General features: G+C 43.2%; 1 protein-coding gene across 20 annotated transcripts in view; it reads right to left on the minus strand.

Moving 5' to 3' along the window:
* Positions 1 to 16,037, minus strand: part of LPP (LIM domain containing preferred translocation partner in lipoma) — a 724,989-nt gene that overhangs the window by 666,046 nt on the left and 42,906 nt on the right. The window contains exon 1 of one of the 20 annotated variants that reach the window (XM_065539348.2): positions 2,873 to 2,993. The exons of the other annotated variants lie outside the window; for them this stretch is intronic. The gene's annotated coding sequence lies outside the window, so the exon portion shown is untranslated. Of the gene's footprint in view, positions 1 to 2,872; positions 2,994 to 16,037 lie in introns of those variants that run through there. 20 annotated transcript variants of the gene reach the window in all.

Raw genomic sequence — 16,037 nt, forward strand, 5'->3', positions numbered from 1 at the left:
GATCCTTGTGTAGATTACATATTTTTCATTTACAAATTAAGCAGATATCTAGAAATGGTCCAATCATGTGCTCTAAAAGCAGCTTCTACTTGGTCTATCCAAAGGGTCATTACACATTTATTTTGATTATTTGTTTTATACTTAACAAGCATGCCGTAAGCAAACATTTATTATTTATTGCACACTTAACAAAGGAACACAAATTAAGTTACTATTAAAATAGGTAAGGAAACAGAATCAGAGAGCCTTCCACTGCATACCAGAACCAGAACTCAGGACAGAGATCTTGCCATTGCAACCCTCCTCAGGGGGTGGGCGTGGGATGTCAAAATTAGGTCTGGAGAGCAAAAAGGGGTGGTCTTCATTCTGTCAGGAGCTCAGAGTCCCTTCCTGCATCCCATAAAGGAGCATTTCAGCAAAGAAAGGAGATTATTCCATGGAAAAGAGCTTCTGGGAATGGTCTTAAGCTCTCAAAACCAAAGACCAAGGGGTGAGCCACAGAAATAAATATGAAAACCAGAATGAGATACTTTAAATGTACCCTCCATCTTACAAACATTTGGAGATCAGTTTCCACATCTACATAGAGACCCTTCAGTTCCTTCAACATATGTGTGCCTCTCGTCCTCCCAGCTCTGTGATCTCAAAATGAGAAGTGGCCATAAAGGCCATTAAGCCCAACACCTGCCGCATTGGTATTCCTGAGGTCTCCAGTGAAGCAAAGATCATTATCTCCTGCCACTGCAAATTCCATCTTTCGGTCAGAAAATTCTTCCTTACACGGAACTGAAATCTGGCTCCTCCTTGGTCTTCCATCCCTTGCTCCACGTTCTGCCTCTGAGGACCATATTTCAACCTATGTCTGTCTCATTGGTTTGGAATTTTTGTAGGTGAATATGTACACTCGTTCCCTCAGTATCCTCAGCATCCAGGGGGGATTGGTTCCAGGACCCCTGAGATACTGAAATCCAGAGATGCTCAAGTCTCTTATATAAAATGATGTAATATCTCCTGTATACTTTAAATATTGTTCTAATACCTACATAATACCTAACAACGCAAATGCTATGTAAATATTGTTATACTGTATTGGTTTTTTTATTTTTTTGTTGGATTTTTTTTTTTTTTAATATTTTTGAGCCTTGGTTGGTTGAATCCATGGATGCAGAAACCATGGATACAGAGGGCTGACTGTATATAGAAACAAAGCTACCCAAGACCTCAGCCCACAGTCACTCTGGTTGTTCTCCTGACCACATCACACTGCTGACTTCTAATGCATTTTGTGCCAAATTGAAATCCATTCTTTTATGGATTTTTCCAGTGCCATTTAGCACATATATTGCCATTTAGCCATTTATATTACTCACAAGTCATACCCTACTAAACACCCGTCAGATGGACTTGTCTACTTTATTGAGAAACGACAGAAGATAAACCTGCATGTCCAGCTGTTCATCTACCTCCACCCCACAGCCCAAGCCACATTCCCACCGCTTGTGGATGAAGCCCAGGGATGCAGATCCCATTCCAAGATCCCCGCTCCTGTTCTCAGATCCTGCCAGACCGAAAACTGTCTCCAGGACACAAGGCTATTCCAAGCAACGTTAAGAGAGAGCTCTGTAGGAAAAGAGGATCTCGTCAACACAATTCTCAGAATAACAAAGCAGCCAGCAGGCAGGGCAGCAGGGTCAATTTGCTAATCACAGGGCTGGGAGCTTGTGATCCCTGATAGCGCCATTCTAAACCTGTGTCTTTCTAAAAAGAGAGAAAAAATGTTATTTTCTTTCACAGTTCTGATGGCACTGTTTGCCTTCAAGGTCCATGTAGTAAGTACAATGACGCCTCCCATTATTAGTGTGTTTTACCTTTTATTAAATGATTTCCCAGTCTCATTGAATCCCTTCCAACAACTATCCCAGGAAGTAGTATTATACCCACATTTAGTGATAGGAAAACTGAGGTTCAGAGAGGTTAAGTATATTCCCAAAGTCACACCAGCAATAAGTAGCAGAAGAAACACTGGTTTAGGAGACTCCAGTTCCAATTCTGGAGACTCCAGTTCCAATTCTGCTACATACAAACTGTTTTAACTCTGGTTAACTTAATTCTAAACCTCAGTTTCTACACCTGAAAATTGGAGATTAAAAGAGCCACTCTGCTTATATCTCAGAGCAGTTATAAGGATCATATGAGATAATGAGAGTGAAAGCCCTATGGAAAAGGGTAAGGCGTTATAAAAGTGTAGGGGATTATTGTGTGATTACTTGCAAATGACTGTGCATTCCATTACAAATACAAAAAGCAGTGAGATCATTCGCAAGACAAAGAAACACTAAGGCTCTGGGAATTAAGGGAAAATGATTTGATGTTCTACGGGGTTATGTCTATATGCCACTCACTCTTGCAGTTCAAAGCTCAGCAGCAGCTGTCAGATTTTCCAACTCCAAGTCACATATGTCTACAGGATGGCTCAAGACAAAATCTCCCTTTTCAGCTAAAAGCAAATGCTGGGCCAAAAGGAGGTAATAGAGATGGACGTTTCAAAGACCCCCTGAGATTCTCAGTTCCGGAAATGTGGCCTGCGATGTTTTCCTTGGAGAAGCTGTTAGAAACACAGGCTCCAGTCTCTCTGAAATAAGCCCGTGGGGAAATAAACATACAGTAAGGAGCTATTTTCCAGAGAGCACTGAGGATGCTCCCAAGCATGAATTAATCAAGGGCACAGGGTATTTCAAGCTGCAGATACCAAAGAGCTAGTAATCTCCAACCCAATGAACCTTCCAGCCCAGCTCACAAGCTTACCCTGGAATTCTAGCATCCCTAGCAGTGCGCAGCAGGCTGAGCCATCAGATGAGGCTCATTTACATACCAGGTCTTGCTGAAGATCACCTGGGGGCCGCAGGGGACCCAAGGAGCTCTGAGAGCAAGCTGGTCTGGCTTCCTTCGGGCCTTTCCCAACATGCTACTTGTCGGGATTCTCTTCAATTCCTGAAAAGAGCCAAGTCATCTCTGTCATTTGTAGAGGGGCCGGATCTTTGCCAGAAATCCATTCCCAAGGCTGATGAGCACAGAGCCCAGTGAGGACTGTTTTCTGGTTTGCTTTTTATCGTTTGATTCCTGTGCTGATCATTTGAGAAAGGCACTAAAGTAATTTATGGCATAGATGTGTGAGCATCTACTCTATGTGTGTGTGCTTGAATCCCCAGTGATGTTACAGCAACAAGCTGTGAGATACAAACAACTTCAAGGAGCTCACAAATCCAGTTCAAGACAGAGACTGACTGCAATTGAAGGACAAGATGTTGTAAACTCTATGAGTTCTGTAGAATCCGTCCCAATGGGTGGGTTAGACTTTTGGGCTAGGAATTAAAAGAGGATGGGGCAGGGGGGCACAGATGAAGGAGCAAAGGGCATTCCAGGCAGAAGGATATATTTAAGCCAGACACAGTGGCATATGCCTATGGTCCCAGCTACTTAGGAGGCCAAGGCAGTATTACTTAAGCCCAGGAGTTCAAGACCAGTCTGGGAGACATAGTGAGATTCCCATCTTAAAAAAAAAAAGAAAAGAAAAGAAAAGAAAAGATTTGAACCCTAGCAATGACTGAAAAGATATGACAAAGACCAGCAAGTTAAAGTCAAGCTTAGAAAATGTGGGCCGAGCATAGTGGCTCACGCCTGTAATCCCAGCTACTCGGGAAGCTGAGGCAGGAGAATGGCTCAAAACCGGCAGGAGGAGCTTGCAGTCAGCTAAGATGATGCCACTGCACTCAAGCCTGGGCAACAGGGCGATACTCCGCCTCAAAAAAAAAAAAAAAGAAAGAAAAAGAAAATGTGTAGGTCACTAGTGAGAGAGGTGAGCAGACAGATAGGAATAAACAGAAGTTAACTCAGAAAGATAGATTGAAGTCAGTTTGTTGTAGGCTAAGGTAATTGAATTCTATTTCTAAAAGCAGAGTGAAAAATAAATAAATAAATAAATAAATAATAAAAGCAGAGTGTTCCTTTATTTTGAGATGCAAAGCTCTGATTACACCATTGATGAGGTTAAGAAAATAGGCTCTTTTGACTCCTCGCTGACATATAATAACAACAATAACTACTAAAATGTAATGAGTGTTTACTCTGTGCTAGGTATTATGCTAAGCAGGTTACATACATTATCTCATTTAACCCCAGCAATGACCCTGTGAACTAGCCACTCTCACTCCCATATTACAAATGGGAAAACAAAAACTTAAAGGAAAAGTCAGATGCTCAAATCTCAGAAATAGTAAGTGCAACATGCCATAACTAACTGCTTCACATTGCAAACTCAACCCCTGCAATTCCAGACTGCACTCCCCAGTTTTGGTCTTCTTTCTCATTGCCCAGATTCTCCCCATCTCATTTCTAAGAGATCAAATACTCTTCACATAACTAGCGTGCATAACAATCCCGTATCACAAAAATATCTGTCTCTGAAATAGTTGACACAAGTTTATATTTGTTTCTGTCTCTCCATTAGATCCTTGGGATCAGGAATCTTGCCTTTCTTGTCAGTCAGTGTACACAGTGAACATTCAATAGGTATATATTTAGTCAGACAATGTCTGTGAAGGTTGGAAGTTAACACAATACTGGCTATAATTTCAGACCTTTTTAGCACAGATATTGCACCAATCTCAGCAAGGTTCCCAGAGTCCAAAGGGGAGACGCAACCAGGTTGCAAAATGCAGGTCAAAGACCTTGTGCACGGGACATCCTGACGGTCCTGCAGCTACTCCGTGGTTGCAGGACCCTGAACCTCCAGCAGGTGTGCCAAGAACGAAGATCTTCACAGGGAGCTGGACAGATTAAACCTTTCCTTGAAAAAGTGAAAAGGCCATGTCCCACTGAAATGGGGATTTGAATTAAAGAAGGTGTGTCTAACAAAGTGGCCCAGGGGTAAGGGAGCTCTAGGCTGAGAGGTCTTAGACCCATCACATCTTGTGACTCGTGCTGAGCCACTTTGTGTCTCCTTGTGCTAAACCACTCTGTCTCTCAGTGTTAGCAAAAGGAAGGGTAGACACAGCGGTTTTTTAACTTTTTTATGTAGCCGCAGAACTTTTCCTTTAAATGGATGCTTTGACGATGCTTAGCTTACAAAGTAGGTAAAAGCAGAGCTGCTCAAGTTGGCTCTAGCGGTCCCCTTACTTCCTCCACTTCTCACCACTTTTCACCTCCCTCCGTGTTATAATCCCCAAGATGACTCCTGGAGTCTCTCAGGCTCAGAAGAGCACAGCTTGAAAACCGTCAGCCTTATGAGCTCTTCATAGTACCTTCCAGGTCTGATTCCAGTAAATTCCAAGGTCTGATGTATACCTCCTTAACAAGCAGCTCTGCATTTTTGCCAGTGGGACAGGCAATACATGGCGTAGATGGGGAGCAGCAAGGAAGAAAGAAGTCTCAAATTAAATAACTTAGATTATACTCTACTTACAGCCAGGTGCAGTGGATCAGGCCTGTAATCCCAGCACTTTGGGAGGCCGAGGCGGGTGGATCACTTAAGGTCAGGAGTTCAAGACCAGCCTGGCCAACATGGTGAAACCTTGTCTCTACCAAAAATACAAAAATTAGCCAGGCGTGGTGGTGCCCGCCTGTAATCCCAGCTACTTGGGAGGCTGAAGCAGGAGAATCACTTGAACCTGGGGGGCAGAGGTTGCAGTGAGCCAAGAATGCACCATTGCACTCTAGCCTAGGTGACAGAGCAAGATTCTGTCTCAAAAAAAAAAAAGATTATAATCTATTTAGTACCTGTGTTCTCTCAAGCAAGTTATAAGCAAGTTATTTCATCTCTCTAAACCTCAGTTTTCTCATCTGTAAAATGGAAAATAATATTGTTTACCTACTAAGGCTTTTATGAGAATTAGCTAATAAACTAGTTGACAGAATGCTACAATATTACAATCATTCCATCCATAAATGTTTCTAATCCTCAAATGGAAAAGCAGGCAGTACTGAGTTCAGGGCAAAAAAAAAAAAAAAAAGGTGCTCAATAAGTAGCAGGAACTGGTTCCTTTCCTCCCTGGACTTATCAACATGTTCAATTTGAACCAACAACATGACAGCAAGCAAGAGTTACTGGATGAAACACATTTTAGGTCCCAAATTCTCTACAGCTCATCTTTGAAAATCTTAACAGCTTATCTCTGAAATCTCTGAAACTCGCGACCATCTTACACTTCCAAGAGTGACACCCAAGACAGTGGAGGATAAAGAAATGTGAGTTGGAGAAAAACACTGCTCCAGGTCATTGGCACAGGAAGAAGTGTGAAGCATGGCATCCCCACTCCTGACTTCCACAGCAACCAGCCAAGTGGCCAGAGAAATCCCATCTGCTCTCCGAGCCTCAATTCCCTTGTCTGTAAAACAGGAACAAGAACAATCCTACCTTCCCCCTCACTATGATGTTGTACGAACAAAGAAGCCAACAGGTGTAAAAATATTTCATATAGCTCTACGACTATAAAAAATATTGCCATTTTTATTAGAAACTCAAGTAAAAAGTTGAAGCACTGCAAAAAGTTACTTAGAATGTGCCCAAAATGTAAGACTCACCCCTACTCCAATTGCAAGATTCCCTGTTGCCCACCTGAGTTACTGCCGAGATTCCCGGCACATCCTAAAGATGCATTTCGTTGAGATTTTCCCAGTTGACTCCTCACCAGTTTTCTAAACAACACAAATGACAGTATCTACTCACCCTCAGGCCAGCCTCAAGACCTCCAGGATGAGCCCAATCTACGTGTTTAGCCACATCTCCCTTTATATTGCTAGAAGAACCCCTGGTCCCAGGCAAGAGCACACCCTCAATTCCACAGGACTCAAAACTTGGCTCATGCTTTCCCTGCCTTGTGCTGTGCCTCCAAATCTGAGTGCAAAATCTCTTTACTGTACAGTGGGGAAGTGGGCCCCTTGGGAGTGTTTTGTGATTGGGGTATGGCCACGAATGTCTTCACTAGCCCACCGCTTCTCTAAAGATGGCCCCACCAACTCCCAGTGCATAAACATCCACATCAAGATAAAAAGGAAGATGTCTGTAGTTCTTTGCAGTCCACAAAACTTCTCACACATCTCCTCTTTTTAAATGCTTAATATCAGATGTGTCCATGATGCCTATTTCACAAATTTTATAGTAAGTGGCTGAGCCAGTAACCATGTGCAAGCCTTTGGCACCAAAGCCTGTGCACGCTGCTCTCTCTTCCCCCAAATGGGTGTAATTTAAACCCTTCTATAAGGCCAGGCATAGTGGCTCATGCCTGTAATCCCAGCACCTTGGGAGGCCAAGGCAGAAGGACAGCTTGAGCCTAGGAGTTCGAGACCAGCCTGGGCAACATAGCGAGATCTTGTCTCTACAACAAAGAGAAAAAAAATATATATATATGAGATATGTATATGTATTTAAATATATGCATATATTTAAATATACATATATTTAAATATATTTAAATATAAAATACATCTTTTAGTGTTTTTATATTTTATTATAATGAATTATATTATAATATATACTGTATTATATAAAATAAATTGTATTATAATATGTTGTTTTATAATTTACTATATATATTATATAATATATAATTTATAAAATTATGTATAATTTAATTATAACATAATTATATTATATATAATTATAATATATAATATATACTTTATATTTTTATTATAAATATTTTTATTGTAAATAAAATATATATAAATTGTTTTTCTTTCCTTCTTTTTGCCAGCAAATATATATAAAATAAACCCTGCAATAAAAGGTACAGGAGGGCTGGCTCCACAGCCAGCTCACCACATGACACTGGACAAATCACTTTCCCTCTATGAATCACAGTTTCTTCATCCATAAAATGAGGGTTCTAGAGTCACCTCATACATCTACACACCCTTTTCCCTCCTAAGGAAAGGCTTCAGAAATGAAACCTTCAGGAGGAGCGAACAAGGTAACATCTCACATATGTTTTGTCAGCTCCATCCCTGAGCTTCCCCTCCCAACCTCGAAAGCGTATCCAAAAAGAAGGAAAAGGGAGCAACGTGAATATCAGAAAGCACAGGGACCCTGCAGGGCAGCACAAGGAACGCACGCGGCTGCCATCCCCAGGCAGACAAGCAAGCCACTCCTCAGGAACAACTGCAGTCATGGTCACAGCGCGTGAACCTTGTCAGCAAATTGCTGGTTTGAATGGCAATTTTTTAAAAGCTCAAGATGCAAGAGCATAGATGCAGACAACAGTCTGCTCCCTACATGCCTCATGGCTTATGGGCTTCACACAGGAGTCCACGGAATAATCTCTCTTTTTCACATCTCTCTTCGGTATCAGCAAGTACTGCTGCTGCCTGACCACAACTCTTGCTTGGATATGGAGACAGTATCTGTGTGGCAGGCCACTGTGCCCTTTCCATGTATTCTCTAAAAGTCCAAATGCTGGCTGTCAGAGCCCTCCCAGAACCACAGAATCCTAAATCTGGCAAAACTCAAGTACCCACTCGTCTAACTCCTGTAAACTACAGTTGGAGACATTCATTCATTCAAACAGCACTACTGATGTTTACACGGTGCATGGTGTCAAGACGAAGCTACGTTTCTGCTCTCAAGGACCTGCTCCAGTATCTTAAATGGCTTCCCAATGGCAACAGGAGAAGTCCAAGTGCTTAATCTCACAGCTCCAAGTTCTCCATAACCGGGACTGAAGCTTCCATTGCCACCATAAACTTTCTCCCATTGCCACTCAACATACATTCTTTGCTTTATTCAAACTAAACTCTTGGCTCACCTTGTCCCCTCTGCTTGACCTGCTATCCTTCCACCCCCAACACCAAATATCCATGTCCTACACATCATCAAGCACACTGGTAGTCTTCAACAGGAAGGAGATGACCCTTTGGAGAAGACAGTTATTTATCTGTGGTGTCTTCATGTATTAAAGGACATCTAGCTTCCCTGGCCCCAACCACTAAATGCCAATGGCATCCTGACGTCCAGTCATTGGGACAACAGAAAACACCCCATTATGCTTTTATTTTATTTTATTGAGATGGAATCTCACTCTGTCACCCAGGCTGGAGTATAGTGGTATGATCTCACCTCACTGCAACCTCCACTTCTTGGGTTCAGGCCACTCTCCTTCCTCAGCCTCCCGACTAGCTGGAATTACAGGCATGCGCCACCACTCCCAGCTAATTTTTGTATTTTCAGTGGAGATGGGGTTTTGCCATGTTGGCCAGGCTGGTCTCGAACTCCTGAATTCAAGTAATCCACCCGCCTTAACCACCCAAAGTGCTGGGATTACAGGCATGAGCGACCACGCCCGGCATCCGTCACGTTTTTAAATGCCCCATAATGAGATGGTACTACTCCCAAAAGAGAATCACTGGATCACAGACTATGTGACACGCCCTGCTCCCAGCCCAGTCAGAATAATCTCTCTTCCCTGGATTTGCTGAGCCTGCTATTTAGGGCATTGATCAACATCTTCCTTGCCCTGTTCTAACTGTGCACCTGACTTATTCTCCTTCCCACTACTGGCTCCCAGTGGAAGAATCCTTGACTTCTCTCTCCCCACATTGCCAAATCCGGCTCAGGGACAGGTTCGTAGTAAGTGTTTAATAAACGTTTGTGAACAAATTTTGTAAACAAGACAGCTGTCCTGGGGCATGACTCCCAAGAGGAGATTAAACGGAACTGGAAAATTACAAACCAACCGCTGTCGTCCAAAATAAGAACTCAGTTCAGAAACTGAAAGTGGGCAACTAGCCTGTTTTTTCAGGGTATTAATTATATTAAGTTTATATATTTTACATAAATAAACAAATATTAAACATAATTTCATAGTGTAATTATATTACAGTGTTATAATTAATTATAAATATTAAGTATTTCAGAATAATAACTCCTGGGGATTTTAGATGGATAAGTTGGGGGTAGATATATTCTGTCGGCTGCTCAATCAGAGCCCATTGCCACCAGCTAGAGTGCCTTTCTGCATCACAGAAGCAGACTTAAAATTACATTCCCCATACTTCCTCAAAGCTAGTAAATTAGGTTCCACCAGTAACATTTCCTTGTGTGAGATTTGGAAGGTGGAAGTGAAGCTGAATCTTCCTGCTACCATTTCTACTGGCAAGCAACACCAGGAAATCATGAAGGGCAAAAGGACACTCCATATGCCAATCCAGTGCCCCATCACTAACTATTAAGATGTTGAGAGAAGTTTCTGAGGCCTCAGCAGTGGCTTCCTAATCACATCTTCCTTATCCCTGGATTGTGGCTAACCAGCCTGACCAATATGATGAAACCCCATCTCTACTAAAAATACAAAACTTAGTGGGGCATGGTGGCACGCGCCTGTAATCCCAGCTACTCGGGAGGCTGAGACAGGAGAATCGCTTGAACCTGGGAGGCAGAGGTTGTGGTGAGCCAAAATCGCACCACTGCACTCCAGCCTGGGCAACAAGAATGAAACTCTGTCTCAGAAAACAAACAAAAAAAAATTCTTAAATCCAGTAGCTCCAGATGTAGTCTGCATCCCACATCAGTCTTTTCAACAATTTTGTTATCATCTCTTTCCTGTTAAATTACACAGAATGTCTTTCCTGAACTTTGTTAGATGCAGGAGGGAAAAAATAAATAAATAAATAAACGGATCACTCATTTTTCTATTTATTTATTTAGCTAAGACCTATGTCTGTCTATATCTAAAAGCTTCTCCCTTGCCTCTGTGAAGCAACAAAAAATATTTCACTTCAGTATAAGAAGTCAAATAGGGTCAGGCACAGTGGCTTACGCCTGTAATCCCAGCACTTTGGGAGGCCAAGGCGGGTGGATCACCTGAGGTCAGGAGTTCGAGACCAGCCTGGCCAACATGGTGAAACCCCATCTCTACTAAAAATACAAAAATTAGCTGGGCATGTTGGTGTGCACCTATAGTCCCAGCTACCTGGGAGGCTGAGGCAGGAGAATGTCTTGAACCCAGGACGGGGAGGTTGCAGTGAGCCAAGATCCTATCATTGAACTCCAGTCTAGGCAACAGCAAAACCCCATCTCACAGGAAAAAAAAAAAAAAAAAAAAATCCAAATAGACCTAGAACTCCAAGGTAACATAAGCAGTAGATCTAATCAGCGAATCAGAGTTACACAAACTAGTTTATGGACAATATAAACGCTAATTCATATACAATGAAGCATGGTTGTAGCGTAACTGCTGATCCTTTCCTGAGGATTCCTGGCTTGACCTTTGTTTTCCTGACTTGCCAGTGAATACTCAGCACCATACAGGTGTGCCTGCTGCATACCTGGTGGCTCTACCTCTGGGCAGCTCCAGAGAGACGTCTGTTCCTCCTTTTTGGCCAAAAGGAGCCTCCATTGTGTTTTCCAACAATGGCTCCGGCAAATTTTCCAGTCCCACATGCTCTTCCAGAACTCAGCCACCCCACCAAGACGTAAAGTCGATTGCCTCTGCCCTTGAATTTAAGTGACCTGGGGACTACTCCAACCAATCAAGTATAGTGAGATGATGCGTCTACAGCTTCTTTCCGCACCTGCTAGCGCTCACTTGCTCTCTGTCTTTCTCCCTCTCTCCCTTCCTCTCAAGGCTTGCCTTTTGGAAGCAGCCACCAGGCTGTGAGGAAGTCCAGGCCACATGGAAAGACCACATGTAGATATCCCGACCAAGAGCCCTGGTTAACGTCTCAGATGTCATGTGAGTGAGTGAGCAACATGTACCTCTAGCACCCAGCCTTCGAGTCTGCCAGCTGAGGTCCCAGGCACTGTGGAGCACTGAGGTGTCATTCCCCCTTTGCTCTGTCCAAGTTCCTGATCCAGGTAACCCATGAGCATACTCAATGATCGTTATATACCACTGAGTTTAGGGGTAATTTGCTACACAGTAGTAAACGATTGGAACAAAGCCCAGCCCTTTCTTTTACCTTCACCTGGTGCCTGCTCTGACCATGCAGATGTGCCTTTCTCATCTGGTGACCCACGTTTTTCATGGACACCAGTCTCTCTAGCGTTGTCAGGTGTGGGCAGAAGGACGGGGTGAGTTCTGCAACAATAATAGCTCTGAGACACTGCATAGTTCGTGGGGAAAGCAAATGAATCAAAGTAAACATGAGACCAAACAACCCCAGTCAGCTCTGTCTACCAAGTAAATGTGAGGAGGTGATGCTACTCCTCTATTACCTCATCTGTAAGATGGGCTTGCTAATGCCTGACTATTGAAGAAGTTATGAGGATGAGATGAGAGGATGTGTGAGGAGCACTCCACCCAGTGCCTACAACATCAGATACCAAAGTCTATCCACCGTACCCTTCAGCTGACCCAGGGCTTCCATCTGCAAATGTGATTCAAGTCTACAGAATAGCACAACAGCTATATTGCTCTCTTACCCAGCATCAAGCCCAGGCCCTTATACATAGCAGGTAGTTAGAAAACATTAAGCCTGTGCTATACACCAAGCAAAGCTTCTATCATTTCAAAACAATAAGGTATAGTGTTTAGGAGTGTGGTCCCTGGAGCCACTGGCCTGAGTTCAGCTCTGTCACTGGCTGGTGGCCTGGGGCAACTTATCTAAGCTCCTTGTGCATTTGTTTCCCTATTTATAAACAGGGATAACAATAACACCATCCTCATAGGTTTCTTTAGAGGATTAAGTGAAACAATATGAATAAAGCAGCTAGAACAGTGACTGGCACATAGCAATCGCCTGCTGCGTGTCACCAAGTGTATAAACCTAGAAGCAATCTTAGGACACAGGTATACACATGGGGTTTTACAAATGAGGAAACTGAGACTCAAATTATGTAACTTGTGCAAGGTCAAAGGTAGGGGTGAGATCCAAATCTAACTCCGTGGCCTTCCACCCAAATCCAAAGCTCTTTGCACCTCAGCATCCTGCTTTTCGATATGCACGCCTAATGGAAAAATGTATTTAACTAGAAGGGGGAAATAACAGCCCAGACATAACGGGGTTGCACCTTGGGAGCTTTCTGGGTATCACAGGATGATAAGGCCAATGTCATAAGCCCTGCCCTTCAGCACAGTCAGCTCCTGTGGGTAAAATTAGCTCAGCTCTGCTCCAGTGCTGCCTGGAGCCCCAAGGCAAAACTCACCCCAGGCACAGCATGACCTCACCTGACCCTCACTCTTAAGTAGGGTCCCTCATGCACCTCATTAGGGCCTGAGATGACTCATTGTGCTCTTTCCTGTCTCTGGTGCTGAGGTCACCTCTATGCTATACAGAAAGGCGGCTGTGAAGGAGAAGTAAAGATGAAAACGCAGACAACCATTCTGCACTCGCTTCCTCCAAGGCAGCTCACAAGCAAGGAGCGGAGTGCCTGCCTGCCATGCCAGCTGTGTACCGGGGAAATAAAGCTCTGCTGAGTTATATAACCCAGCTCAGGAGCAAATGACAGACACTAGCCCAAATGGCCTCCTGAGATTACCATCCTTATTCTACTCTGGTGGTGATGGTATCGAGCAGGGAATAGGCCTATTCAATATCCTTCAGTCCTGCAGAACACGGCACAATAACCATGACCGTAGGGGTCTCCTCTGTACTGTCCCACCCAATACCACCAGAATGGAAAGCCAGTCTTAAACGTCGCCATTCCTTGGACCCTCTATGCTCCCATCCCTGCCTGGCTAGAATTTTTACCTCAACTCCCACAATTGTGTAAATCTACACAATTTATTATTCGGCATTTATTTGCTCAACAAATATCACCTGCACACCTATTTTTGACTTGAAGATACAGAAATGAAAAGAATTACCCTTGCCCTCAAAGAAATGCAGCCCAGTTCAACAAATGGCCTAAAATGGAGGAAGCAGAGACAATAGTGGTCAGAGGCGTATTCCAAGCAGAGGTGGTATCAGAGCAAAATCTTGAAAGGACTGATAGAGTGGGCAGTGGTGTTTCAGACAAGGGAACACCATACGTGAGGTCACGCGAGCTGCAGAAAATCCTGGGTATATTCCTAGAGCACAAGATCATCTCAGAGATTAGTGAGAAGAGGACGGAAAGAGACAGGGGTCAAATCACTGCCTGCCTCTTTCCATTCCTGTCCCTTAGGTCATGCAAAGGATTCTGAATTTACCCTGAATGAGGAAAGCATTGAAGGATTTTAAAAACAGGGACGAAGCATGAACAGATTTGCATTTTTGGAATATCACTCAGGAAGAAAAGAGAGAATAGGATGGATGAGGGTAAGAATAGAAAAAGAAGGCCAGCTGAGACTGCTGAAGCACTTCAGGAGAGAGATGCTGAGGGCCTAAATGGAGGACAGGCTCCAAAGGTAGAGGGAGGAGGGAGGTGGGCAGGACGTGTTACCGTGGTTGACTCAGTAAGACTGAGGACAGTCAGAGGCAAGAGTGAGGGACACAGAGGAGGCCATCCGGAATGAGTCCCAGTTTCCAGGATTGGACAATGTCACTCACCAAGTTAACAATGCCAGAAGACGCAGTGAGTCCCACGCAACTTTGGGATTTCCAACTGGAGTGTCCAAAAGGCATGTAGGAGTGTGGACCTGAAGTTCAGGAGTTCCAAACTGGAGATAAACACCTAGCAGTCATGAGACAAAGCTCTGCAATGCCTATATTTATGGGATGCAAGAGAGAGCAAGAGTCTGTAAAGAAATCCCGAGGAAAGGCCAGGGAGGTAAAAGAATAACAAAACATCCAGAGACAGTGGGAGTGATCAACAGAAATAGCACCACCAAAGCCAAGTAAGAGCACTGCTAAAAAGGAACACATCTGAGCCCCCTAGACCCGCACAAGAACAACTTCCATCAGACCAAAATGGGTTAAGAAGCCAAAAGAAGGTGAGGCAGTAGACACAAATATAAAGGCAGAGGAGTAAAGAAGCGAGATGCCATGCTTTCAGAAAAGCATGTCCGTATAAATCTTACTTCCTCTACTAGACACAAGCTAGAATAGTGCTGTCCAAAAGCAATAGGATGCAAGCCACATATGAAATTGTTAATTTCCTGAAGCCACATTTTCAAAAAGCAAGAAATCATAGGAGAAATTCATTTTAATTTAACCCAATATATCCAAAATATTATCACTCCAAGAAGTAATGAACATCATATAATTTATCAGTAAGACATTTTATATTACTTTTTATACTAAGCCTTTGAAATCTGGTATGTCATACTTAATGGTACATCTCAGTTCAAACTAGCCACATTTTAAATGCTAAACTGCCATATGTCATTCTAATTTAACTTTGATGAATCAGGGCTCAACATGGTAGCTGGCATGCTGTGTATTTTTTTCTAATAATATGACAAAATGAATGGAAGGATGGATAGATACTTGCCACTTCATTGAGAAATTCAGTAAACTCTCTATAGCTATGTTCTCTTTATCAACTACACAGTACTTTAAGTTTCTAGGCTTGGGTTATATTATGAGTAGAGCCTTGGTATAACTTAATATTAATGGCTTAAGTTTCATTCCTTCTAAATTTCCTCTGTTGCTTCAAAAATTACAAATCTTGTCAGCCTCTTTCTTTTTTCTTTTTTTCCTTTTTTTTTTTTTTTTTTTTTTTTTTTTTAAAGACAGAGTCTCGCTCTTGTCGCCCAGGCTGGAGCGCAATGGCACGATCTCGGCTTATTGCAACCTCCACCTCCCAGGTTCAAGCAATTCTCCTGCCTCAGTCTCCTGAGTAGCTGGGAGTATAGCCACAAGCCACCATGCCCAGCTAATTTTTGTATTTTTAGTAGAGATGGGGTTTCACCATGTTGGCCAGGATGGTCTTGAACTCCTGACCTCAGGTGATCCACCTGCCTTGGCCTCTCAAAGTGCTGGGATTACAGGCATGAGCCACCACATCCGGCCCAGCCTCTAACTTTCTTAGGTCAAAACAACTCTGAAACACTCGTCAGAAGACTACCACTCACACAGATCTCAAGCAAGCCACTTTACTCCTCTGAATGAACCTCAGTGTTTTCTACCATAAACGGGTATATAACTCTTAACTCTGCAAGTCTCATAGGCTCATTGTAAAACTC

This window comes from Macaca fascicularis, chromosome 2, assembly GCF_037993035.2.
Source record: "Macaca fascicularis isolate 582-1 chromosome 2, T2T-MFA8v1.1".
NCBI classification, from domain to species: Eukaryota; Metazoa; Chordata; class Mammalia; order Primates; family Cercopithecidae; genus Macaca; species Macaca fascicularis.